This window comes from Castor canadensis, chromosome 18 (genome assembly GCF_047511655.1).
Source record: "Castor canadensis chromosome 18, mCasCan1.hap1v2, whole genome shotgun sequence".
NCBI classification, from domain to species: domain Eukaryota; kingdom Metazoa; phylum Chordata; class Mammalia; order Rodentia; family Castoridae; genus Castor; species Castor canadensis.
In genome coordinates, this window is record NC_133403.1 from 27,080,017 (window position 1) to 27,106,117 (window position 26,101).

The 26,101-nt window shown below is 54.7% G+C and overlaps 1 long non-coding RNA gene and 8 other non-coding genes across 9 annotated transcripts in view; 8 read left to right on the forward strand and 1 right to left on the reverse strand.

Moving 5' to 3' along the window:
- The window catches only part of LOC141418921 (uncharacterized), a 518,407-nt gene that overhangs the window by 375,712 nt on the left and 116,594 nt on the right, over positions 1 to 26,101 (reverse strand). The gene's annotated exons all lie outside the window — the stretch shown is intronic.
- Positions 697 to 815, forward strand: LOC141418997 (5S ribosomal RNA). The gene has a single exon (XR_012443674.1). It is a non-coding gene; the product is annotated as a 5S ribosomal RNA (ribosomal RNA).
- LOC141418999 (5S ribosomal RNA) lies at positions 4,026 to 4,144 on the forward strand. The gene has a single exon (XR_012443676.1). It is a non-coding gene; the product is annotated as a 5S ribosomal RNA (ribosomal RNA).
- LOC141419000 (5S ribosomal RNA) lies at positions 7,355 to 7,473 on the forward strand. Its single transcript, XR_012443677.1, has one exon. It is a non-coding gene; the product is annotated as a 5S ribosomal RNA (ribosomal RNA).
- Positions 10,684 to 10,802, forward strand: LOC141419036 (5S ribosomal RNA). Its single transcript, XR_012443712.1, has one exon. It is a non-coding gene; the product is annotated as a 5S ribosomal RNA (ribosomal RNA).
- Positions 14,013 to 14,131, forward strand: LOC141419002 (5S ribosomal RNA). The gene has a single exon (XR_012443678.1). It is a non-coding gene; the product is annotated as a 5S ribosomal RNA (ribosomal RNA).
- On the forward strand, positions 17,341 to 17,459 carry LOC141419003 (5S ribosomal RNA). Its single transcript, XR_012443679.1, has one exon. It is a non-coding gene; the product is annotated as a 5S ribosomal RNA (ribosomal RNA).
- Positions 20,670 to 20,788, forward strand: LOC141419004 (5S ribosomal RNA). The gene has a single exon (XR_012443680.1). It is a non-coding gene; the product is annotated as a 5S ribosomal RNA (ribosomal RNA).
- On the forward strand, positions 23,998 to 24,116 carry LOC141419005 (5S ribosomal RNA). Its single transcript, XR_012443681.1, has one exon. It is a non-coding gene; the product is annotated as a 5S ribosomal RNA (ribosomal RNA).

Genomic DNA, 26,101 nt, shown 5'->3' on the forward strand with positions numbered 1-26,101 from the left:
AGGGAACAGAAGTAAATACTTCTGAGGACAAAGTGTAGAGTTTAGGAAGCCTGAGGGTTGACAGGATAGGATTTCTTAGGACGTTGAGTAGGGATGGGAGGAGATGTTTTTTTCTTTCCCTTGTCTCCACGATTTCGGTGGTGAAAGGGGCCTCTGAGCTGGAAATGTTCCCGATTGAGCCCCGCAGCCCCAGGCCCAGAGTGTGGAGGAGGGCGCAGCGGGTCGGCTAAGGGCGCGGCTGCCGTTTTGCAGAGGGCTGGAGGGGCAGTGGGGCTTTGTGGACGAGGAGGACCGGAAAGGTCCCCAAGACGTCCGTCGGGAGCCACGCGCCCAAGGGTCGGCTCCCGCAGGCGAGGGAGGAGGGCGGCCAGAACTGTGCACCCCCCCCACACCCCCGCCTTAGCCAAGGCAGTGACACATCCCCAGAGGAACAAGAGCCCGAGAGCACTGAGCAATGTTCCCCTGAGAAAACTCGATCCTGGTCCGGGCACCGGGACACCTCGGGAAGAAAGCCAGCGAGTGGCCACCTGGGCGAGACCGGCTGCCCCAGCAGGCGTCCGGGGCCCCTGGCCGCTTGGCCAGAGGCCGCCAGCCCCCACCCCGCAGCCCCCACCCGCAGCCGTGCCAGGGGAGCAGTGTGGAGACGCAGGCCGCGCCCACCTCACGCTCTTGGGGCTCCAGGAGGCGGCAGCTGGCGTCTACGGCCATACCACCCTGAACGCGCCCGATCTCGTCTGATCTCGGAAGCTAAGCAGGGTCGGGCCTGGTTAGTACTTGGATGGGAGACCGCCTGGGAATACCGGGTGCTGTAGGCTTTTGCTCGTCCCTCCCTCGCTGCTCCTTTTGGCCTCCGGGACCTCACCGCCCCGACCCAGCGCCACCACCACCGGCGACCCCTTCCCCGCCACCCCGCCAGACCCACGCCTCCCACCTCACAGACACGCCCCCGAATCCTCTCCTCTCCCCTCCCCACACTCTCGTGGGGCGCGCGCCCGCTCACTGGGCACCAGCCGGGTGGGTCCCAGGCCACGTTGGGGACCGCTCCCCAACTGTCCTCAGAAAGCCAGCAGGAGTAGAAAACGTTCAGGCGGACGGTGAGGGAAGTGCGAAAGCCCTGAGAAAGCGGGTCTGCAGCCCAGCGGGCCCCAGACTGGGACGCGCCACACCCTGGCTCGCCACAAGGTGGTGCACTGGGCCCAGGGCAAGACGCCAGGGGACAGGGAGGCAGGCCACCTCAGTCGGGTGCTGCTCCGTCGCTCGACCCAACACAGGTCAGCGTGTGCATGACCTCTCCGTGGGGCCCCAACTCCCACGGCGGTGCCTGCAGTCACGGGGACAGCGGGCGCAGGGCCTGAGCTCACGGTGAGGGGAGTATGCTTAGAATGCAAAATTCAAACACACCCGGGAATACATTGGCAAGGAGAAGTCCCAGAAAGAGTTGCAACCCTGACATTGAGGGCGCGTTTCCTTTTGCTTGGTCCTGTACCCTGCTTGAGTGTGAGTGGTGATGAATTGCTGCCCGTTTCGGATCGTTTGGTGGCAATGTAGTTTGTACCTTTCTCTGCAATGTGTGAAGTCTTTCTTTGTGTAATAGGCTGTATTGGCAAGTGTCTCTACCTTTCAGTGTTTATCCAAAGTCAATCCAAGGCTGTGGTCCACGAGTCTAAGAACAAACCCTGTGTTTTATGTCCAAAACTAAAAACACCACTTTTAAGTATGCTAGGACGGGTCCGGAGCAGGTAGAAATAGGGACTTCTTCCCGAGTAGTGTACAACGCCGTGGCCACTCATAGAAGTTTGTGCCTAGAGGGCTTTCATGTTCGATAGACACGCATCCATCATAACCACTTTTTTGTTTTATTTATTTGTTTATTTGTTTATTTATGTATTTACGTATTTACGTATTGATTTTTGTGGTACCAGTGCTTGAATTCAGGCCGTACACCTTGCCCCGCTCCACCAGCCCTTTTCGTGTGAGGGTTTTAAAGGGTTGACTCTCCAGGGTCCCCGAAGCCCACACTGCCTAAATTACCTGTGATAGAAAGAAAGGCAGGGGCAGTGCCTGAGACCACAAGGACTTTTCCCCTTATCGCTTCCTGATTGCTTGCAAGTGCTGGCTGTCTACCACCACAAGGACACTTCTCTTTATCTCAAACTGGCTGCGTACCCCGGAAAACCTCCTCACCCCTAGTCCCCGCCCGCCCCCCCCCCCCGGCGAGGCTTGCATCCCAGGCTGTCCAGAGTGCAGGACGCCCCTCACCACGGCAAAATAAAGCGTGCTCTCGTCTGTAGAGGTCTCGGTCTCCTTTTCCTCGAGGCATCCTCTTTTCTAACATTTGGCTTTTTCTAACAGGTCTCATGGAACGACTTGCTTGGGCGGGCCTGGAAACGTGATCCACCTGAGTAGCTAAGGTTTCAGGCGTGAGCAAGCAGCACCCAGCAAGAACCAAGGTGTTGAGAGGTCTGGCATGAGGGACTCCATTTCAACTTGGAAGGCCTTTCACCCTCATCTCTAGAAACTGTTTGTCTCTGAGCTGTTTCCTCGGAGGGTTTTTGGATTGGTCGTTTTCATCTTTCGACGTGAGGATTAGTTTTTTTTCTCTAAGTGTCTTATGTGTGTGGGGGGGTCGAGCAACAAACAGGTCAGGTGGGAGTCAGTGTCAGCTGGACCCTTTGGCCAAATTTAAACAACAAACAGGCTTGGAAGGACTCCCTTTTTAGCTAGTGGCCTCTAAACCATGACAAAGAAAACAGAATCTAAAGCTGACTTGTGTGAGGGACATGTACCTGTCTGTTACAGTCTTTTTTCATTGTTTCTTTTTTTTTTGTTTGTTTAATGGGCTTGATTGTAAATGTCCCAGGAGGATCAGAAGTGCAATTCCAAATACGTAAAAGAGCCATGGTAAAAATTCTGACGGACAACTTAGCAACTAAGAGAAGAGTATGTCAGTACCATCAGCATTTGATCACAGCGTTTCTGTAAATTTTGTAGTTTAGAGGGCCCGACAGCCTTGGAAAATGCAGATATGCTTACTATCTAGGAACGAATGACAGCATGACAGCTCTCTAGAGGTTATCCACACATATCAGTGGTTATCCTGAGAGTAAAACCTCAGAGTGCCCATTCATTGAGGGGTCAGTGTCAGTGACCCCAAATAGCCTCATCACAGGCACATGTAGGCTCCTAACTGTATTAGAATCATGTAAGACAACAGTTGTTTCACCATAGGGATGAAGCCATCTAGAAGATTTTCTATAAACCAACTCTTAATGAATTTTCATTTCGTCATGATCGTCATCTCAGTGGCCGAAACCCTGAGAAAAATTAGAAGGGAACAGAAGTAAATACTTCTGAGGACAAAGTGTAGAGTTTAGGAAGCCTGAGGGTTGACAGGATAGGATTTCTTAGGACGTTGAGTAGGGATGGGAGGAGATGTTTTTTTCTTTCCCTTGTCTCCACGATTTCGGTGGTGAAAGGGGCCTCTGAGCTGGAAATGTTCCCGATTGAGCCCCGCAGCCCCAGGCCCAGAGTGTGGAGGAGGGCGCAGCGGGTCGGCTAAGGGCGCGGCTGCCGTTTTGCAGAGGGCTGGAGGGGCAGTGGGGCTTTGTGGACGAGGAGGACCGGAAAGGTCCCCAAGACGTCCGTCGGGAGCCACGCGCCCAAGGGTCGGCTCCCGCAGGCGAGGGAGGAGGGCGGCCAGAACTGTGCACCCCCCCCACACCCCCGCCTTAGCCAAGGCAGTGACACATCCCCAGAGGAACAAGAGCCCGAGAGCACTGAGCAATGTTCCCCTGAGAAAACTCGATCCTGGTCCGGGCACCGGGACACCTCGGGAAGAAAGCCAGCGAGTGGCCACCTGGGCGAGACCGGCTGCCCCAGCAGGCGTCCGGGGCCCCTGGCTGCTTGGCCAGAGGCCGCCAGCCCCCACCCCGCAGCCCCCACCCGCAGCCGTGCCAGGGGAGCAGTGTGGAGACGCAGGCCGCGCCCACCTCACGCTCTTGGGGCTCCAGGAGGCGGCAGCTGGCGTCTACGGCCATACCACCCTGAACGCGCCCGATCTCGTCTGATCTCGGAAGCTAAGCAGGGTCGGGCCTGGTTAGTACTTGGATGGGAGACCGCCTGGGAATACCGGGTGCTGTAGGCTTTTGCTCGTCCCTCCCTCGCTGCTCCTTTTGGCCTCCGGGACCTCACCGCCCCGACCCAGCGCCACCACCACCGGCGACCCCTTCCCCGCCACCCCGCCAGACCCACGCCTCCCACCTCACAGACACGCCCCCGAATCCTCTCCTCTCCCCTCCCCACACTCTCGTGGGGCGCGCGCCCGCTCACTGGGCACCAGCCGGGTGGGTCCCAGGCCACGTTGGGGACCGCTCCCCAACTGTCCTCAGAAAGCCAGCAGGAGTAGAAAACGTTCAGGCGGACGGTGAGGGAAGTGCGAAAGCCCTGAGAAAGCGGGTCTGCAGCCCAGCGGGCCCCAGACTGGGACGCGCCACACCCTGGCTCGCCACAAGGTGGTGCACTGGGCCCAGGGCAAGACGCCAGGGGACAGGGAGGCAGGCCACCTCAGTCGGGTGCTGCTCCGTCGCTCGACCCAACACAGGTCAGCGTGTGCATGACCTCTCCGTGGGGCCCCAACTCCCACGGCGGTGCCTGCAGTCACGGGGACAGCGGGCGCAGGGCCTGAGCTCACGGTGAGGGGAGTATGCTTAGAATGCAAAATTCAAACACACCCGGGAATACATTGGCAAGGAGAAGTCCCAGAAAGAGTTGCAACCCTGACATTGAGGGCGCGTTTCCTTTTGCTTGGTCCTGTACCCTGCTTGAGTGTGAGTGGTGATGAATTGCTGCCCGTTTCGGATCGTTTGGTGGCAATGTAGTTTGTACCTTTCTCTGCAATGTGTGAAGTCTTTCTTTGTGTAATAGGCTGTATTGGCAAGTGTCTCTACCTTTCAGTGTTTATCCAAAGTCAATCCAAGGCTGTGGTCCACGAGTCTAAGAACAAACCCTGTGTTTTATGTCCAAAACTAAAAACACCACTTTTAAGTATGCTAGGACGGGTCCGGAGCAGGTAGAAATAGGGACTTCTTCCCGAGTAGTGTACAACGCCGTGGCCACTCATAGAAGTTTGTGCCTAGAGGGCTTTCATGTTCGATAGACACGCATCCATCATAACCACTTTTTTGTTTTATTTATTTGTTTATTTGTTTATTTATGTATTTACGTATTTACGTATTGATTTTTGTGGTACCAGTGCTTGAATTCAGGCCGTACACCTTGCCCCGCTCCACCAGCCCTTTTCGTGTGAGGGTTTTAAAGGGTTGACTCTCCAGGGTCCCCGAAGCCCACACTGCCTAAATTACCTGTGATAGAAAGAAAGGCAGGGGCAGTGCCTGAGACCACAAGGACTTTTCCCCTTATCGCTTCCTGATTGCTTGCAAGTGCTGGCTGTCTACCACCACAAGGACACTTCTCTTTATCTCAAACTGGCTGCGTACCCCGGAAAACCTCCTCACCCCTAGTCCCCGCCCGCCCCCCCCCCCCGGCGAGGCTTGCATCCCAGGCTGTCCAGAGTGCAGGACGCCCCTCACCACGGCAAAATAAAGCGTGCTCTCGTCTGTAGAGGTCTCGGTCTCCTTTTCCTCGAGGCATCCTCTTTTCTAACATTTGGCTTTTTCTAACAGGTCTCATGGAACGACTTGCTTGGGCGGGCCTGGAAACGTGATCCACCTGAGTAGCTAAGGTTTCAGGCGTGAGCAAGCAGCACCCAGCAAGAACCAAGGTGTTGAGAGGTCTGGCATGAGGGACTCCATTTCAACTTGGAAGGCCTTTCACCCTCATCTCTAGAAACTGTTTGTCTCTGAGCTGTTTCCTCGGAGGGTTTTTGGATTGGTCGTTTTCATCTTTCGACGTGAGGATTAGTTTTTTTTCTCTAAGTGTCTTATGTGTGTGGGGGGGTCGAGCAACAAACAGGTCAGGTGGGAGTCAGTGTCAGCTGGACCCTTTGGCCAAATTTAAACAACAAACAGGCTTGGAAGGACTCCCTTTTTAGCTAGTGGCCTCTAAACCATGACAAAGAAAACAGAATCTAAAGCTGACTTGTGTGAGGGACATGTACCTGTCTGTTACAGTCTTTTTTCATTGTTTCTTTTTTTTTTGTTTGTTTAATGGGCTTGATTGTAAATGTCCCAGGAGGATCAGAAGTGCAATTCCAAATACGTAAAAGAGCCATGGTAAAAATTCTGACGGACAACTTAGCAACTAAGAGAAGAGTATGTCAGTACCATCAGCATTTGATCACAGCGTTTCTGTAAATTTTGTAGTTTAGAGGGCCCGACAGCCTTGGAAAATGCAGATATGCTTACTATCTAGGAACGAATGACAGCATGACAGCTCTCTAGAGGTTATCCACACATATCAGTGGTTATCCTGAGAGTAAAACCTCAGAGTGCCCATTCATTGAGGGGTCAGTGTCAGTGACCCCAAATAGCCTCATCACAGGCACATGTAGGCTCCTAACTGTATTAGAATCATGTAAGACAACAGTTGTTTCACCATAGGGATGAAGCCATCTAGAAGATTTTCTATAAACCAACTCTTAATGAATTTTCATTTCGTCATGATCGTCATCTCAGTGGCCGAAACCCTGAGAAAAATTAGAAGGGAACAGAAGTAAATACTTCTGAGGACAAAGTGTAGAGTTTAGGAAGCCTGAGGGTTGACAGGATAGGATTTCTTAGGACGTTGAGTAGGGATGGGAGGAGATGTTTTTTTCTTTCCCTTGTCTCCACGATTTCGGTGGTGAAAGGGGCCTCTGAGCTGGAAATGTTCCCGATTGAGCCCCGCAGCCCCAGGCCCAGAGTGTGGAGGAGGGCGCAGCGGGTCGGCTAAGGGCGCGGCTGCCGTTTTGCAGAGGGCTGGAGGGGCAGTGGGGCTTTGTGGACGAGGAGGACCGGAAAGGTCCCCAAGACGTCCGTCGGGAGCCACGCGCCCAAGGGTCGGCTCCCGCAGGCGAGGGAGGAGGGCGGCCAGAACTGTGCACCCCCCCCACACCCCCGCCTTAGCCAAGGCAGTGACACATCCCCAGAGGAACAAGAGCCCGAGAGCACTGAGCAATGTTCCCCTGAGAAAACTCGATCCTGGTCCGGGCACCGGGACACCTCGGGAAGAAAGCCAGCGAGTGGCCACCTGGGCGAGACCGGCTGCCCCAGCAGGCGTCCGGGGCCCCTGGCCGCTTGGCCAGAGGCCGCCAGCCCCCACCCCGCAGCCCCCACCCGCAGCCGTGCCAGGGGAGCAGTGTGGAGACGCAGGCCGCGCCCACCTCACGCTCTTGGGGCTCCAGGAGGCGGCAGCTGGCGTCTACGGCCATACCACCCTGAACGCGCCCGATCTCGTCTGATCTCGGAAGCTAAGCAGGGTCGGGCCTGGTTAGTACTTGGATGGGAGACCGCCTGGGAATACCGGGTGCTGTAGGCTTTTGCTCGTCCCTCCCTCGCTGCTCCTTTTGGCCTCCGGGACCTCACCGCCCCGACCCAGCGCCACCACCACCGGCGACCCCTTCCCCGCCACCCCGCCAGACCCACGCCTCCCACCTCACAGACACGCCCCCGAATCCTCTCCTCTCCCCTCCCCACACTCTCGTGGGGCGCGCGCCCGCTCACTGGGCACCAGCCGGGTGGGTCCCAGGCCACGTTGGGGACCGCTCCCCAACTGTCCTCAGAAAGCCAGCAGGAGTAGAAAACGTTCAGGCGGACGGTGAGGGAAGTGCGAAAGCCCTGAGAAAGCGGGTCTGCAGCCCAGCGGGCCCCAGACTGGGACGCGCCACACCCTGGCTCGCCACAAGGTGGTGCACTGGGCCCAGGGCAAGACGCCAGGGGACAGGGAGGCAGGCCACCTCAGTCGGGTGCTGCTCCGTCGCTCGACCCAACACAGGTCAGCGTGTGCATGACCTCTCCGTGGGGCCCCAACTCCCACGGCGGTGCCTGCAGTCACGGGGACAGCGGGCGCAGGGCCTGAGCTCACGGTGAGGGGAGTATGCTTAGAATGCAAAATTCAAACACACCCGGGAATACATTGGCAAGGAGAAGTCCCAGAAAGAGTTGCAACCCTGACATTGAGGGCGCGTTTCCTTTTGCTTGGTCCTGTACCCTGCTTGAGTGTGAGTGGTGATGAATTGCTGCCCGTTTCGGATCGTTTGGTGGCAATGTAGTTTGTACCTTTCTCTGCAATGTGTGAAGTCTTTCTTTGTGTAATAGGCTGTATTGGCAAGTGTCTCTACCTTTCAGTGTTTATCCAAAGTCAATCCAAGGCTGTGGTCCACGAGTCTAAGAACAAACCCTGTGTTTTATGTCCAAAACTAAAAACACCACTTTTAAGTATGCTAGGACGGGTCCGGAGCAGGTAGAAATAGGGACTTCTTCCCGAGTAGTGTACAACGCCGTGGCCACTCATAGAAGTTTGTGCCTAGAGGGCTTTCATGTTCGATAGACACGCATCCATCATAACCACTTTTTTGTTTTATTTATTTGTTTATTTGTTTATTTATGTATTTACGTATTTACGTATTGATTTTTGTGGTACCAGTGCTTGAATTCAGGCCGTACACCTTGCCCCGCTCCACCAGCCCTTTTCGTGTGAGGGTTTTAAAGGGTTGACTCTCCAGGGTCCCCGAAGCCCACACTGCCTAAATTACCTGTGATAGAAAGAAAGGCAGGGGCAGTGCCTGAGACCACAAGGACTTTTCCCCTTATCGCTTCCTGATTGCTTGCAAGTGCTGGCTGTCTACCACCACAAGGACACTTCTCTTTACCTCTCCCTGGCTGCGTACCCCGGAAAACCTCCTCACCCCTAGTCCCCGCCCGCCCCCCCCCCCCGGCGAGGCTTGCATCCCAGGCTGTCCAGAGTGCAGGACGCCCCTCACCACGGCAAAATAAAGCGTGCTCTCGTCTGTAGAGGTCTCGGTCTCCTTTTCCTCGAGGCATCCTCTTTTCTAACATTTGGCTTTTTCTAACAGGTCTCATGGAACGACTTGCTTGGGCGGGCCTGGAAACGTGATCCACCTGAGTAGCTAAGGTTTCAGGCGTGAGCAAGCAGCACCCAGCAAGAACCAAGGTGTTGAGAGGTCTGGCATGAGGGACTCCATTTCAACTTGGAAGGCCTTTCACCCTCATCTCTAGAAACTGTTTGTCTCTGAGCTGTTTCCTCGGAGGGTTTTTGGATTGGTCGTTTTCATCTTTCGACGTGAGGATTAGTTTTTTTTCTCTAAGTGTCTTATGTGTGTGGGGGGGTCGAGCAACAAACAGGTCAGGTGGGAGTCAGTGTCAGCTGGACCCTTTGGCCAAATTTAAACAACAAACAGGCTTGGAAGGACTCCCTTTTTAGCTAGTGGCCTCTAAACCATGACAAAGAAAACAGAATCTAAAGCTGACTTGTGTGAGGGACATGTACCTGTCTGTTACAGTCTTTTTTCATTGTTTCTTTTTTTTTTGTTTGTTTAATGGGCTTGATTGTAAATGTCCCAGGAGGATCAGAAGTGCAATTCCAAATACGTAAAAGAGCCATGGTAAAAATTCTGACGGACAACTTAGCAACTAAGAGAAGAGTATGTCAGTACCATCAGCATTTGATCACAGCGTTTCTGTAAATTTTGTAGTTTAGAGGGCCCGACAGCCTTGGAAAATGCAGATATGCTTACTATCTAGGAACGAATGACAGCATGACAGCTCTCTAGAGGTTATCCACACATATCAGTGGTTATCCTGAGAGTAAAACCTCAGAGTGCCCATTCATTGAGGGGTCAGTGTCAGTGACCCCAAATAGCCTCATCACAGGCACATGTAGGCTCCTAACTGTATTAGAATCATGTAAGACAACAGTTGTTTCACCATAGGGATGAAGCCATCTAGAAGATTTTCTATAAACCAACTCTTAATGAATTTTCATTTCGTCATGATCGTCATCTCAGTGGCCGAAACCCTGAGAAAAATTAGAAGGGAACAGAAGTAAATACTTCTGAGGACAAAGTGTAGAGTTTAGGAAGCCTGAGGGTTGACAGGATAGGATTTCTTAGGACGTTGAGTAGGGATGGGAGGAGATGTTTTTTTCTTTCCCTTGTCTCCACGATTTCGGTGGTGAAAGGGGCCTCTGAGCTGGAAATGTTCCCGATTGAGCCCCGCAGCCCCAGGCCCAGAGTGTGGAGGAGGGCGCAGCGGGTCGGCTAAGGGCGCGGCTGCCGTTTTGCAGAGGGCTGGAGGGGCAGTGGGGCTTTGTGGACGAGGAGGACCGGAAAGGTCCCCAAGACGTCCGTCGGGAGCCACGCGCCCAAGGGTCGGCTCCCGCAGGCGAGGGAGGAGGGCGGCCAGAACTGTGCACCCCCCCCACACCCCCGCCTTAGCCAAGGCAGTGACACATCCCCAGAGGAACAAGAGCCCGAGAGCACTGAGCAATGTTCCCCTGAGAAAACTCGATCCTGGTCCGGGCACCGGGACACCTCGGGAAGAAAGCCAGCGAGTGGCCACCTGGGCGAGACCGGCTGCCCCAGCAGGCGTCCGGGGCCCCTGGCTGCTTGGCCAGAGGCCGCCAGCCCCCACCCCGCAGCCCCCACCCGCAGCCGTGCCAGGGGAGCAGTGTGGAGACGCAGGCCGCGCCCACCTCACGCTCTTGGGGCTCCAGGAGGCGGCAGCTGGCGTCTATGGCCATACCACCCTGAACGCGCCCGATCTCGTCTGATCTCGGAAGCTAAGCAGGGTCGGGCCTGGTTAGTACTTGGATGGGAGACCGCCTGGGAATACCGGGTGCTGTAGGCTTTTGCTCGTCCCTCCCTCGCTGCTCCTTTTGGCCTCCGGGACCTCACCGCCCCGACCCAGCGCCACCACCACCGGCGACCCCTTCCCCGCCACCCCGCCAGACCCACGCCTCCCACCTCGCAGACACGCCCCCGAATCCTCTCCTCTCCCCTCCCCACACTCTCGTGGGGCGCGCGCCCGCTCACTGGGCACCAGCCGGGTGGGTCCCAGGCCACGTTGGGGACCGCTCCCCAACTGTCCTCAGAAAGCCAGCAGGAGTAGAAAACGTTCAGGCGGACGGTGAGGGAAGTGCGAAAGCCCTGAGAAAGCGGGTCTGCAGCCCAGCGGGCCCCAGACTGGGACGCGCCACACCCTGGCTCGCCACAAGGTGGTGCACTGGGCCCAGGGCAAGACGCCAGGGGACAGGGAGGCAGGCCACCTCAGTCGGGTGCTGCTCCGTCGCTCGACCCAACACAGGTCAGCGTGTGCATGACCTCTCCGTGGGGCCCCAACTCCCACGGCGGTGCCTGCAGTCACGGGGACAGCGGGCGCAGGGCCTGAGCTCACGGTGAGGGGAGTATGCTTAGAATGCAAAATTCAAACACACCCGGGAATACATTGGCAAGGAGAAGTCCCAGAAAGAGTTGCAACCCTGACATTGAGGGCGCGTTTCCTTTTGCTTGGTCCTGTACCCTGCTTGAGTGTGAGTGGTGATGAATTGCTGCCCGTTTCGGATCGTTTGGTGGCAATGTAGTTTGTACCTTTCTCTGCAATGTGTGAAGTCTTTCTTTGTGTAATAGGCTGTATTGGCAAGTGTCTCTACCTTTCAGTGTTTATCCAAAGTCAATCCAAGGCTGTGGTCCACGAGTCTAAGAACAAACCCTGTGTTTTATGTCCAAAACTAAAAACACCACTTTTAAGTATGCTAGGACGGGTCCGGAGCAGGTAGAAATAGGGACTTCTTCCCGAGTAGTGTACAACGCCGTGGCCACTCATAGAAGTTTGTGCCTAGAGGGCTTTCATGTTCGATAGACACGCATCCATCATAACCACTTTTTTGTTTTATTTATTTGTTTATTTGTTTATTTATGTATTTACGTATTTACGTATTGATTTTTGTGGTACCAGTGCTTGAATTCAGGCCGTACACCTTGCCCCGCTCCACCAGCCCTTTTCGTGTGAGGGTTTTAAAGGGTTGACTCTCCAGGGTCCCCGAAGCCCACACTGCCTAAATTACCTGTGATAGAAAGAAAGGCAGGGGCAGTGCCTGAGACCACAAGGACTTTTCCCCTTATCGCTTCCTGATTGCTTGCAAGTGCTGGCTGTCTACCACCACAAGGACACTTCTCTTTATCTCAAACTGGCTGCGTACCCCGGAAAACCTCCTCACCCCTAGTCCCCGCCCGCCCCCCCCCCCCGGCGAGGCTTGCATCCCAGGCTGTCCAGAGTGCAGGACGCCCCTCACCACGGCAAAATAAAGCGTGCTCTCGTCTGTAGAGGTCTCGGTCTCCTTTTCCTCGAGGCATCCTCTTTTCTAACATTTGGCTTTTTCTAACAGGTCTCATGGAACGACTTGCTTGGGCGGGCCTGGAAACGTGATCCACCTGAGTAGCTAAGGTTTCAGGCGTGAGCAAGCAGCACCCAGCAAGAACCAAGGTGTTGAGAGGTCTGGCATGAGGGACTCCATTTCAACTTGGAAGGCCTTTCACCCTCATCTCTAGAAACTGTTTGTCTCTGAGCTGTTTCCTCGGAGGGTTTTTGGATTGGTCGTTTTCATCTTTCGACGTGAGGATTAGTTTTTTTTCTCTAAGTGTCTTATGTGTGTGGGGGGGTCGAGCAACAAACAGGTCAGGTGGGAGTCAGTGTCAGCTGGACCCTTTGGCCAAATTTAAACAACAAACAGGCTTGGAAGGACTCCCTTTTTAGCTAGTGGCCTCTAAACCATGACAAAGAAAACAGAATCTAAAGCTGACTTGTGTGAGGGACATGTACCTGTCTGTTACAGTCTTTTTTCATTGTTTCTTTTTTTTTTGTTTGTTTAATGGGCTTGATTGTAAATGTCCCAGGAGGATCAGAAGTGCAATTCCAAATACGTAAAAGAGCCATGGTAAAAATTCTGACGGACAACTTAGCAACTAAGAGAAGAGTATGTCAGTACCATCAGCATTTGATCACAGCGTTTCTGTAAATTTTGTAGTTTAGAGGGCCCGACAGCCTTGGAAAATGCAGATATGCTTACTATCTAGGAACGAATGACAGCATGACAGCTCTCTAGAGGTTATCCACACATATCAGTGGTTATCCTGAGAGTAAAACCTCAGAGTGCCCATTCATTGAGGGGTCAGTGTCAGTGACCCCAAATAGCCTCATCACAGGCACATGTAGGCTCCTAACTGTATTAGAATCATGTAAGACAACAGTTGTTTCACCATAGGGATGAAGCCATCTAGAAGATTTTCTATAAACCAACTCTTAATGAATTTTCATTTCGTCATGATCGTCATCTCAGTGGCCGAAACCCTGAGAAAAATTAGAAGGGAACAGAAGTAAATACTTCTGAGGACAAAGTGTAGAGTTTAGGAAGCCTGAGGGTTGACAGGATAGGATTTCTTAGGACGTTGAGTAGGGATGGGAGGAGATGTTTTTTTCTTTCCCTTGTCTCCACGATTTCGGTGGTGAAAGGGGCCTCTGAGCTGGAAATGTTCCCGATTGAGCCCCGCAGCCCCAGGCCCAGAGTGTGGAGGAGGGCGCAGCGGGTCGGCTAAGGGCGCGGCTGCCGTTTTGCAGAGGGCTGGAGGGGCAGTGGGGCTTTGTGGACGAGGAGGACCGGAAAGGTCCCCAAGACGTCCGTCGGGAGCCACGCGCCCAAGGGTCGGCTCCCGCAGGCGAGGGAGGAGGGCGGCCAGAACTGTGCACCCCCCCCACACCCCCGCCTTAGCCAAGGCAGTGACACATCCCCAGAGGAACAAGAGCCCGAGAGCACTGAGCAATGTTCCCCTGAGAAAACTCGATCCTGGTCCGGGCACCGGGACACCTCGGGAAGAAAGCCAGCGAGTGGCCACCTGGGCGAGACCGGCTGCCCCAGCAGGCGTCCGGGGCCCCTGGCCGCTTGGCCAGAGGCCGCCAGCCCCCACCCCGCAGCCCCCACCCGCAGCCGTGCCAGGGGAGCAGTGTGGAGACGCAGGCCGCGCCCACCTCACGCTCTTGGGGCTCCAGGAGGCGGCAGCTGGCGTCTACGGCCATACCACCCTGAACGCGCCCGATCTCGTCTGATCTCGGAAGCTAAGCAGGGTCGGGCCTGGTTAGTACTTGGATGGGAGACCGCCTGGGAATACCGGGTGCTGTAGGCTTTTGCTCGTCCCTCCCTCGCTGCTCCTTTTGGCCTCCGGGACCTCACCGCCCCGACCCAGCGCCACCACCACCGGCGACCCCTTCCCCGCCACCCCGCCAGACCCACGCCTCCCACCTCACAGACACGCCCCCGAATCCTCTCCTCTCCCCTCCCCACACTCTCGTGGGGCGCGCGCCCGCTCACTGGGCACCAGCCGGGTGGGTCCCAGGCCACGTTGGGGACCGCTCCCCAACTGTCCTCAGAAAGCCAGCAGGAGTAGAAAACGTTCAGGCGGACGGTGAGGGAAGTGCGAAAGCCCTGAGAAAGCGGGTCTGCAGCCCAGCGGGCCCCAGACTGGGACGCGCCACACCCTGGCTCGCCACAAGGTGGTGCACTGGGCCCAGGGCAAGACGCCAGGGGACAGGGAGGCAGGCCACCTCAGTCGGGTGCTGCTCCGTCGCTCGACCCAACACAGGTCAGCGTGTGCATGACCTCTCCGTGGGGCCCCAACTCCCACGGCGGTGCCTGCAGTCACGGGGACAGCGGGCGCAGGGCCTGAGCTCACGGTGAGGGGAGTATGCTTAGAATGCAAAATTCAAACACACCCGGGAATACATTGGCAAGGAGAAGTCCCAGAAAGAGTTGCAACCCTGACATTGAGGGCGCGTTTCCTTTTGCTTGGTCCTGTACCCTGCTTGAGTGTGAGTGGTGATGAATTGCTGCCCGTTTCGGATCGTTTGGTGGCAATGTAGTTTGTACCTTTCTCTGCAATGTGTGAAGTCTTTCTTTGTGTAATAGGCTGTATTGGCAAGTGTCTCTACCTTTCAGTGTTTATCCAAAGTCAATCCAAGGCTGTGGTCCACGAGTCTAAGAACAAACCCTGTGTTTTATGTCCAAAACTAAAAACACCACTTTTAAGTATGCTAGGACGGGTCCGGAGCAGGTAGAAATAGGGACTTCTTCCCGAGTAGTGTACAACGCCGTGGCCACTCATAGAAGTTTGTGCCTAGAGGGCTTTCATGTTCGATAGACACGCATCCATCATAACCACTTTTTTGTTTTATTTATTTGTTTATTTGTTTATTTATGTATTTACGTATTTACGTATTGATTTTTGTGGTACCAGTGCTTGAATTCAGGCCGTACACCTTGCCCCGCTCCACCAGCCCTTTTCGTGTGAGGGTTTTAAAGGGTTGACTCTCCAGGGTCCCCGAAGCCCACACTGCCTAAATTACCTGTGATAGAAAGAAAGGCAGGGGCAGTGCCTGAGACCACAAGGACTTTTCCCCTTATCGCTTCCTGATTGCTTGCAAGTGCTGGCTGTCTACCACCACAAGGACACTTCTCTTTATCTCAAACTGGCTGCGTACCCCGGAAAACCTCCTCACCCCTAGTCCCCGCCCGCCCCCCCCCCCGGCGAGGCTTGCATCCCAGGCTGTCCAGAGTGCAGGACGCCCCTCACCACGGCAAAATAAAGCGTGCTCTCGTCTGTAGAGGTCTCGGTCTCCTTTTCCTCGAGGCATCCTCTTTTCTAACATTTGGCTTTTTCTAACAGGTCTCATGGAACGACTTGCTTGGGCGGGCCTGGAAACGTGATCCACCTGAGTAGCTAAGGTTTCAGGCGTGAGCAAGCAGCACCCAGCAAGAACCAAGGTGTTGAGAGGTCTGGCATGAGGGACTCCATTTCAACTTGGAAGGCCTTTCACCCTCATCTCTAGAAACTGTTTGTCTCTGAGCTGTTTCCTCGGAGGGTTTTTGGATTGGTCGTTTTCATCTTTCGACGTGAGGATTAGTTTTTTTTCTCTAAGTGTCTTATGTGTGTGGGGGGGTCGAGCAACAAACAGGTCAGGTGGGAGTCAGTGTCAGCTGGACCCTTTGGCCAAATTTAAACAACAAACAGGCTTGGAAGGACTCCCTTTTTAGCTAGTGGCCTCTAAACCATGACAAAGAAAACAGAATCTAAAGCTGACTTGTGTGAGGGACATGTACCTGTCTGTTACAGTCTTTTTTCATTGTTTCTTTTTTTTTTGTTTGTTTAATGGGCTTGATTGTAAATGTCCCAGGAGGATCAGAAGTGCAATTCCAAATACGTAAAAGAGCCATGGTAAAAATTCTGACGGACAACTTAGCAACTAAGAGAAGAGTATGTCAGTACCATCAGCATTTGATCACAGCGTTTCTGTAAATTTTGTAGTTTAGAGGGCCCGACAGCCTTGGAAAATGCAGATATGCTTACTATCTAGGAACGAATGACAGCATGACAGCTCTCTAGAGGTTATCCACACATATCAGTGGTTATCCTGAGAGTAAAACCTCAGAGTGCCCATTCATTGAGGGGTCAGTGTCAGTGACCCCAAATAGCCTCATCACAGGCACATGTAGGCTCCTAACTGTATTAGAATCATGTAAGACAACAGTTGTTTCACCATAGGGATGAAGCCATCTAGAAGATTTTCTATAAACCAACTCTTAATGAATTTTCATTTCGTCATGATCGTCATCTCAGTGGCCGAAACCCTGAGAAAAATTAGAAGGGAACAGAAGTAAATACTTCTGAGGACAAAGTGTAGAGTTTAGGAAGCCTGAGGGTTGACAGGATAGGATTTCTTAGGACGTTGAGTAGGGATGGGAGGAGATGTTTTTTTCTTTCCCTTGTCTCCACGATTTCGGTGGTGAAAGGGGCCTCTGAGCTGGAAATGTTCCCGATTGAGCCCCGCAGCCCCAGGCCCAGAGTGTGGAGGAGGGCGCAGCGGGTCGGCTAAGGGCGCGGCTGCCGTTTTGCAGAGGGCTGGAGGGGCAGTGGGGCTTTGTGGACGAGGAGGACCGGAAAGGTCCCCAAGACGTCCGTCGGGAGCCACGCGCCCAAGGGTCGGCTCCCGCAGGCGAGGGAGGAGGGCGGCCAGAACTGTGCACCCCCCCCACACCCCCGCCTTAGCCAAGGCAGTGACACATCCCCAGAGGAACAAGAGCCCGAGAGCACTGAGCAATGTTCCCCTGAGAAAACTCGATCCTGGTCCGGGCACCGGGACACCTCGGGAAGAAAGCCAGCGAGTGGCCACCTGGGCGAGACCGGCTGCCCCAGCAGGCGTCCGGGGCCCCTGGCCGCTTGGCCAGAGGCCGCCAGCCCCCACCCCGCAGCCCCCACCCGCAGCCGTGCCAGGGGAGCAGTGTGGAGACGCAGGCCGCGCCCACCTCACGCTCTTGGGGCTCCAGGAGGCGGCAGCTGGCGTCTACGGCCATACCACCCTGAACGCGCCCGATCTCGTCTGATCTCGGAAGCTAAGCAGGGTCGGGCCTGGTTAGTACTTGGATGGGAGACCGCCTGGGAATACCGGGTGCTGTAGGCTTTTGCTCGTCCCTCCCTCGCTGCTCCTTTTGGCCTCCGGGACCTCACCGCCCCGACCCAGCGCCACCACCACCGGCGACCCCTTCCCCGCCACCCCGCCAGACCCACGCCTCCCACCTCACAGACACGCCCCCGAATCCTCTCCTCTCCCCTCCCCACACTCTCGTGGGGCGCGCGCCCGCTCACTGGGCACCAGCCGGGTGGGTCCCAGGCCACGTTGGGGACCGCTCCCCAACTGTCCTCAGAAAGCCAGCAGGAGTAGAAAACGTTCAGGCGGACGGTGAGGGAAGTGCGAAAGCCCTGAGAAAGCGGGTCTGCAGCCCAGCGGGCCCCAGACTGGGACGCGCCACACCCTGGCTCGCCACAAGGTGGTGCACTGGGCCCAGGGCAAGACGCCAGGGGACAGGGAGGCAGGCCACCTCAGTCGGGTGCTGCTCCGTCGCTCGACCCAACACAGGTCAGCGTGTGCATGACCTCTCCGTGGGGCCCCAACTCCCACGGCGGTGCCTGCAGTCACGGGGACAGCGGGCGCAGGGCCTGAGCTCACGGTGAGGGGAGTATGCTTAGAATGCAAAATTCAAACACACCCGGGAATACATTGGCAAGGAGAAGTCCCAGAAAGAGTTGCAACCCTGACATTGAGGGCGCGTTTCCTTTTGCTTGGTCCTGTACCCTGCTTGAGTGTGAGTGGTGATGAATTGCTGCCCGTTTCGGATCGTTTGGTGGCAATGTAGTTTGTACCTTTCTCTGCAATGTGTGAAGTCTTTCTTTGTGTAATAGGCTGTATTGGCAAGTGTCTCTACCTTTCAGTGTTTATCCAAAGTCAATCCAAGGCTGTGGTCCACGAGTCTAAGAACAAACCCTGTGTTTTATGTCCAAAACTAAAAACACCACTTTTAAGTATGCTAGGACGGGTCCGGAGCAGGTAGAAATAGGGACTTCTTCCCGAGTAGTGTACAACGCCGTGGCCACTCATAGAAGTTTGTGCCTAGAGGGCTTTCATGTTCGATAGACACGCATCCATCATAACCACTTTTTTGTTTTATTTATTTGTTTATTTGTTTATTTATGTATTTACGTATTTACGTATTGATTTTTGTGGTACCAGTGCTTGAATTCAGGCCGTACACCTTGCCCCGCTCCACCAGCCCTTTTCGTGTGAGGGTTTTAAAGGGTTGACTCTCCAGGGTCCCCGAAGCCCACACTGCCTAAATTACCTGTGATAGAAAGAAAGGCAGGGGCAGTGCCTGAGACCACAAGGACTTTTCCCCTTATCGCTTCCTGATTGCTTGCAAGTGCTGGCTGTCTACCACCACAAGGACACTTCTCTTTATCTCAAACTGGCTGCGTACCCCGGAAAACCTCCTCACCCCTAGTCCCCGCCCGCCCCCCCCCCCCGGCGAGGCTTGCATCCCAGGCTGTCCAGAGTGCAGGACGCCCCTCACCACGGCAAAATAAAGCGTGCTCTCGTCTGTAGAGGTCTCGGTCTCCTTTTCCTCGAGGCATCCTCTTTTCTAACATTTGGCTTTTTCTAACAGGTCTCATGGAACGACTTGCTTGGGCGGGCCTGGAAACGTGATCCACCTGAGTAGCTAAGGTTTCAGGCGTGAGCAAGCAGCACCCAGCAAGAACCAAGGTGTTGAGAGGTCTGGCATGAGGGACTCCATTTCAACTTGGAAGGCCTTTCACCCTCATCTCTAGAAACTGTTTGTCTCTGAGCTGTTTCCTCGGAGGGTTTTTGGATTGGTCGTTTTCATCTTTCGACGTGAGGATTAGTTTTTTTTCTCTAAGTGTCTTATGTGTGTGGGGGGGTCGAGCAACAAACAGGTCAGGTGGGAGTCAGTGTCAGCTGGACCCTTTGGCCAAATTTAAACAACAAACAGGCTTGGAAGGACTCCCTTTTTAGCTAGTGGCCTCTAAACCATGACAAAGAAAACAGAATCTAAAGCTGACTTGTGTGAGGGACATGTACCTGTCTGTTACAGTCTTTTTTCATTGTTTCTTTTTTTTTTGTTTGTTTAATGGGCTTGATTGTAAATGTCCCAGGAGGATCAGAAGTGCAATTCCAAATACGTAAAAGAGCCATGGTAAAAATTCTGACGGACAACTTAGCAACTAAGAGAAGAGTATGTCAGTACCATCAGCATTTGATCACAGCGTTTCTGTAAATTTTGTAGTTTAGAGGGCCCGACAGCCTTGGAAAATGCAGATATGCTTACTATCTAGGAACGAATGACAGCATGACAGCTCTCTAGAGGTTATCCACACATATCAGTGGTTATCCTGAGAGTAAAACCTCAGAGTGCCCATTCATTGAGGGGTCAGTGTCAGTGACCCCAAATAGCCTCATCACAGGCACATGTAGGCTCCTAACTGTATTAGAATCATGTAAGACAACAGTTGTTTCACCATAGGGATGAAGCCATCTAGAAGATTTTCTATAAACCAACTCTTAATGAATTTTCATTTCGTCATGATCGTCATCTCAGTGGCCGAAACCCTGAGAAAAATTAGAAGGGAACAGAAGTAAATACTTCTGAGGACAAAGTGTAGAGTTTAGGAAGCCTGAGGGTTGACAGGATAGGATTTCTTAGGACGTTGAGTAGGGATGGGAGGAGATGTTTTTTTCTTTCCCTTGTCTCCACGATTTCGGTGGTGAAAGGGGCCTCTGAGCTGGAAATGTTCCCGATTGAGCCCCGCAGCCCCAGGCCCAGAGTGTGGAGGAGGGCGCAGCGGGTCGGCTAAGGGCGCGGCTGCCGTTTTGCAGAGGGCTGGAGGGGCAGTGGGGCTTTGTGGACGAGGAGGACCGGAAAGGTCCCCAAGACGTCCGTCGGGAGCCACGCGCCCAAGGGTCGGCTCCCGCAGGCGAGGGAGGAGGGCGGCCAGAACTGTGCACCCCCCCCACACCCCCGCCTTAGCCAAGGCAGTGACACATCCCCAGAGGAACAAGAGCCCGAGAGCACTGAGCAATGTTCCCCTGAGAAAACTCGATCCTGGTCCGGGCACCGGGACACCTCGGGAAGAAAGCCAGCGAGTGGCCACCTGGGCGAGACCGGCTGCCCCAGCAGGCGTCCGGGGCCCCTGGCCGCTTGGCCAGAGGCCGCCAGCCCCCACCCCGCAGCCCCCACCCGCAGCCGTGCCAGGGGAGCAGTGTGGAGACGCAGGCCGCGCCCACCTCACGCTCTTGGGGCTCCAGGAGGCGGCAGCTGGCGTCTACGGCCATACCACCCTGAACGCGCCCGATCTCGTCTGATCTCGGAAGCTAAGCAGGGTCGGGCCTGGTTAGTACTTGGATGGGAGACCGCCTGGGAATACCGGGTGCTGTAGGCTTTTGCTCGTCCCTCCCTCGCTGCTCCTTTTGGCCTCCGGGACCTCACCGCCCCGACCCAGCGCCACCACCACCGGCGACCCCTTCCCCGCCACCCCGCCAGACCCACGCCTCCCACCTCACAGACACGCCCCCGAATCCTCTCCTCTCCCCTCCCCACACTCTCGTGGGGCGCGCGCCCGCTCACTGGGCACCAGCCGGGTGGGTCCCAGGCCACGTTGGGGACCGCTCCCCAACTGTCCTCAGAAAGCCAGCAGGAGTAGAAAACGTTCAGGCGGACGGTGAGGGAAGTGCGAAAGCCCTGAGAAAGCGGGTCTGCAGCCCAGCGGGCCCCAGACTGGGACGCGCCACACCCTGGCTCGCCACAAGGTGGTGCACTGGGCCCAGGGCAAGACGCCAGGGGACAGGGAGGCAGGCCACCTCAGTCGGGTGCTGCTCCGTCGCTCGACCCAACACAGGTCAGCGTGTGCATGACCTCTCCGTGGGGCCCCAACTCCCACGGCGGTGCCTGCAGTCACGGGGACAGCGGGCGCAGGGCCTGAGCTCACGGTGAGGGGAGTATGCTTAGAATGCAAAATTCAAACACACCCGGGAATACATTGGCAAGGAGAAGTCCCAGAAAGAGTTGCAACCCTGACATTGAGGGCGCGTTTCCTTTTGCTTGGTCCTGTACCCTGCTTGAGTGTGAGTGGTGATGAATTGCTGCCCGTTTCGGATCGTTTGGTGGCAATGTAGTTTGTACCTTTCTCTGCAATGTGTGAAGTCTTTCTTTGTGTAATAGGCTGTATTGGCAAGTGTCTCTACCTTTCAGTGTTTATCCAAAGTCAATCCAAGGCTGTGGTCCACGAGTCTAAGAACAAACCCTGTGTTTTATGTCCAAAACTAAAAACACCACTTTTAAGTATGCTAGGACGGGTCCGGAGCAGGTAGAAATAGGGACTTCTTCCCGAGTAGTGTACAACGCCGTGGCCACTCATAGAAGTTTGTGCCTAGAGGGCTTTCATGTTCGATAGACACGCATCCATCATAACCACTTTTTTGTTTTATTTATTTGTTTATTTGTTTATTTATGTATTTACGTATTTACGTATTGATTTTTGTGGTACCAGTGCTTGAATTCAGGCCGTACACCTTGCCCCGCTCCACCAGCCCTTTTCGTGTGAGGGTTTTAAAGGGTTGACTCTCCAGGGTCCCCGAAGCCCACACTGCCTAAATTACCTGTGATAGAAAGAAAGGCAGGGGCAGTGCCTGAGACCACAAGGACTTTTCCCCTTATCGCTTCCTGATTGCTTGCAAGTGCTGGCTGTCTACCACCACAAGGACACTTCTCTTTACCTCTCCCTGGCTGCGTACCCCGGAAAACCTCCTCACCCCTAGTCCCCGCCCGCCCCCCCCCCCCGGCGAGGCTTGCATCCCAGGCTGTCCAGAGTGCAGGACGCCCCTCACCACGGCAAAATAAAGCGTGCTCTCGTCTGTAGAGGTCTCGGTCTCCTTTTCCTCGAGGCATCCTCTTTTCTAACATTTGGCTTTTTCTAACAGGTCTCATGGAACGACTTGCTTGGGCGGGCCTGGAAACGTGATCCACCTGAGTAGCTAAGGTTTCAGGCGTGAGCAAGCAGCACCCAGCAAGAACCAAGGTGTTGAGAGGTCTGGCATGAGGGACTCCATTTCAACTTGGAAGGCCTTTCACCCTCATCTCTAGAAACTGTTTGTCTCTGAGCTGTTTCCTCGGAGGGTTTTTGGATTGGTCGTTTTCATCTTTCGACGTGAGGATTAGTTTTTTTCTCTAAGTGTCTTATGTGTGTGGGGGGGTCGAGCAACAAACAGGTCAGGTGGGAGTCAGTGTCAGCTGGACCCTTTGGCCAAATTTAAACAACAAACAGGCTTGGAAGGACTCCCTTTTTAGCTAGTGGCCTCTAAACCATGACAAAGAAAACAGAATCTAAAGCTGACTTGTGTGAGGGACATGTACCTGTCTGTTACAGTCTTTTTTCATTGTTTCTTTTTTTTTTGTTTGTTTAATGGGCTTGATTGTAAATGTCCCAGGAGGATCAGAAGTGCAATTCCAAATACGTAAAAGAGCCATGGTAAAAATTCTGACGGACAACTTAGCAACTAAGAGAAGAGTATGTCAGTACCATCAGCATTTGATCACAGCGTTTCTGTAAATTTTGTAGTTTAGAGGGCCCGACAGCCTTGGAAAATGCAGATATGCTTACTATCTAGGAACGAATGACAGCATGACAGCTCTCTAGAGGTTATCCACACATATCAGTGGTTATCCTGAGAGTAAAACCTCAGAGTGCCCATTCATTGAGGGGTCAGTGTCAGTGACCCCAAATAGCCTCATCACAGGCACATGTAGGCTCCTAACTGTATTAGAATCATGTAAGACAACAGTTGTTTCACCATAGGGATGAAGCCATCTAGAAGATTTTCTATAAACCAACTCTTAATGAATTTTCATTTCGTCATGATCGTCATCTCAGTGGCCGAAACCCTGAGAAAAATTAGAAGGGAACAGAAGTAAATACTTCTGAGGACAAAGTGTAGAGTTTAGGAAGCCTGAGGGTTGACAGGATAGGATTTCTTAGGACGTTGAGTAGGGATGGGAGGAGATGTTTTTTTCTTTCCCTTGTCTCCACGATTTCGGTGGTGAAAGGGGCCTCTGAGCTGGAAATGTTCCCGATTGAGCCCCGCAGCCCCAGGCCCAGAGTGTGGAGGAGGGCGCAGCGGGTCGGCTAAGGGCGCGGCTGCCGTTTTGCAGAGGGCTGGAGGGGCAGTGGGGCTTTGTGGACGAGGAGGACCGGAAAGGTCCCCAAGACGTCCGTCGGGAGCCACGCGCCCAAGGGTCGGCTCCCGCAGGCGAGGGAGGAGGGCGGCCAGAACTGTGCACCCCCCCCACACCCCCGCCTTAGCCAAGGCAGTGACACATCCCCAGAGGAACAAGAGCCCGAGAGCACTGAGCAATGTTCCCCTGAGAAAACTCGATCCTGGTCCGGGCACCGGGACACCTCGGGAAGAAAGCCAGCGAGTGGCCACCTGGGCGAGACCGGCTGCCCCAGCAGGCGTCCGGGGCCCCTGGCCGCTTGGCCAGAGGCCGCCAGCCCCCACCCCGCAGCCCCCACCCGCAGCCGTGCCAGGGGAGCAGTGTGGAGACGCAGGCCGCGCCCACCTCACGCTCTTGGGGCTCCAGGAGGCGGCAGCTGGCGTCTACGGCCATACCACCCTGAACGCGCCCGATCTCGTCTGATCTCGGAAGCTAAGCAGGGTCGGGCCTGGTTAGTACTTGGATGGGAGACCGCCTGGGAATACCGGGTGCTGTAGGCTTTTGCTCGTCCCTCCCTCGCTGCTCCTTTTGGCCTCCGGGACCTCACCGCCCCGACCCAGCGCCACCACCACCGGCGACCCCTTCCCCGCCACCCCGCCAGACCCACGCCTCCCACCTCACAGACACGCCCCCGAATCCTCTCCTCTCCCCTCCCCACACTCTCGTGGGGCGCGCGCCCGCTCACTGGGCACCAGCCGGGTGGGTCCCAGGCCACGTTGGGGACCGCTCCCCAACTGTCCTCAGAAAGCCAGCAGGAGTAGAAAACGTTCAGGCGGACGGTGAGGGAAGTGCGAAAGCCCTGAGAAAGCGGGTCTGCAGCCCAGCGGGCCCCAGACTGGGACGCGCCACACCCTGGCTCGCCACAAGGTGGTGCACTGGGCCCAGGGCAAGACGCCAGGGGACAGGGAGGCAGGCCACCTCAGTCGGGTGCTGCTCCGTCGCTCGACCCAACACAGGTCAGCGTGTGCATGACCTCTCCGTGGGGCCCCAACTCCCACGGCGGTGCCTGCAGTCACGGGGACAGCGGGCGCAGGGCCTGAGCTCACGGTGAGGGGAGTATGCTTAGAATGCAAAATTCAAACACACCCGGGAATACATTGGCAAGGAGAAGTCCCAGAAAGAGTTGCAACCCTGACATTGAGGGCGCGTTTCCTTTTGCTTGGTCCTGTACCCTGCTTGAGTGTGAGTGGTGATGAATTGCTGCCCGTTTCGGATCGTTTGGTGGCAATGTAGTTTGTACCTTTCTCTGCAATGTGTGAAGTCTTTCTTTGTGTAATAGGCTGTATTGGCAAGTGTCTCTACCTTTCAGTGTTTATCCAAAGTCAATCCAAGGCTGTGGTCCACGAGTCTAAGAACAAACCCTGTGTTTTATGTCCAAAACTAAAAACACCACTTTTAAGTATGCTAGGACGGGTCCGGAGCAGGTAGAAATAGGGACTTCTTCCCGAGTAGTGTACAACGCCGTGGCCACTCATAGAAGTTTGTGCCTAGAGGGCTTTCATGTTCGATAGACACGCATCCATCATAACCACTTTTTTGTTTTATTTATTTGTTTATTTGTTTATTTATGTATTTACGTATTTACGTATTGATTTTTGTGGTACCAGTGCTTGAATTCAGGCCGTACACCTTGCCCCGCTCCACCAGCCCTTTTCGTGTGAGGGTTTTAAAGGGTTGACTCTCCAGGGTCCCCGAAGCCCACACTGCCTAAATTACCTGTGATAGAAAGAAAGGCAGGGGCAGTGCCTGAGACCACAAGGACTTTTCCCCTTATCGCTTCCTGATTGCTTGCAAGTGCTGGCTGTCTACCACCACAAGGACACTTCTCTTTACCTCTCCCTGGCTGCGTACCCCGGAAAACCTCCTCACCCCTAGTCCCCGCCCGCCCCCCCCCCCGGCGAGGCTTGCATCCCAGGCTGTCCAGAGTGCAGGACGCCCCTCACCACGGCAAAATAAAGCGTGCTCTCGTCTGTAGAGGTCTCGGTCTCCTTTTCCTCGAGGCATCCTCTTTTCTAACATTTGGCTTTTTCTAACAGGTCTCATGGAACGACTTGCTTGGGCGGGCCTGGAAACGTGATCCACCTGAGTAGCTAAGGTTTCAGGCGTGAGCAAGCAGCACCCAGCAAGAACCAAGGTGTTGAGAGGTCTGGCATGAGGGACTCCATTTCAACTTGGAAGGCCTTTCACCCTCATCTCTAGAAACTGTTTGTCTCTGAGCTGTTTCCTCGGAGGGTTTTTGGATTGGTCGTTTTCATCTTTCGACGTGAGGATTAGTTTTTTTCTCTAAGTGTCTTATGTGTGTGGGGGGGTCGAGCAACAAACAGGTCAGGTGGGAGTCAGTGTCAGCTGGACCCTTTGGCCAAATTTAAACAACAAACAGGCTTGGAAGGACTCCCTTTTTAGCTAGTGGCCTCTAAACCATGACAAAGAAAACAGAATCTAAAGCTGACTTGTGTGAGGGACATGTACCTGTCTGTTACAGTCT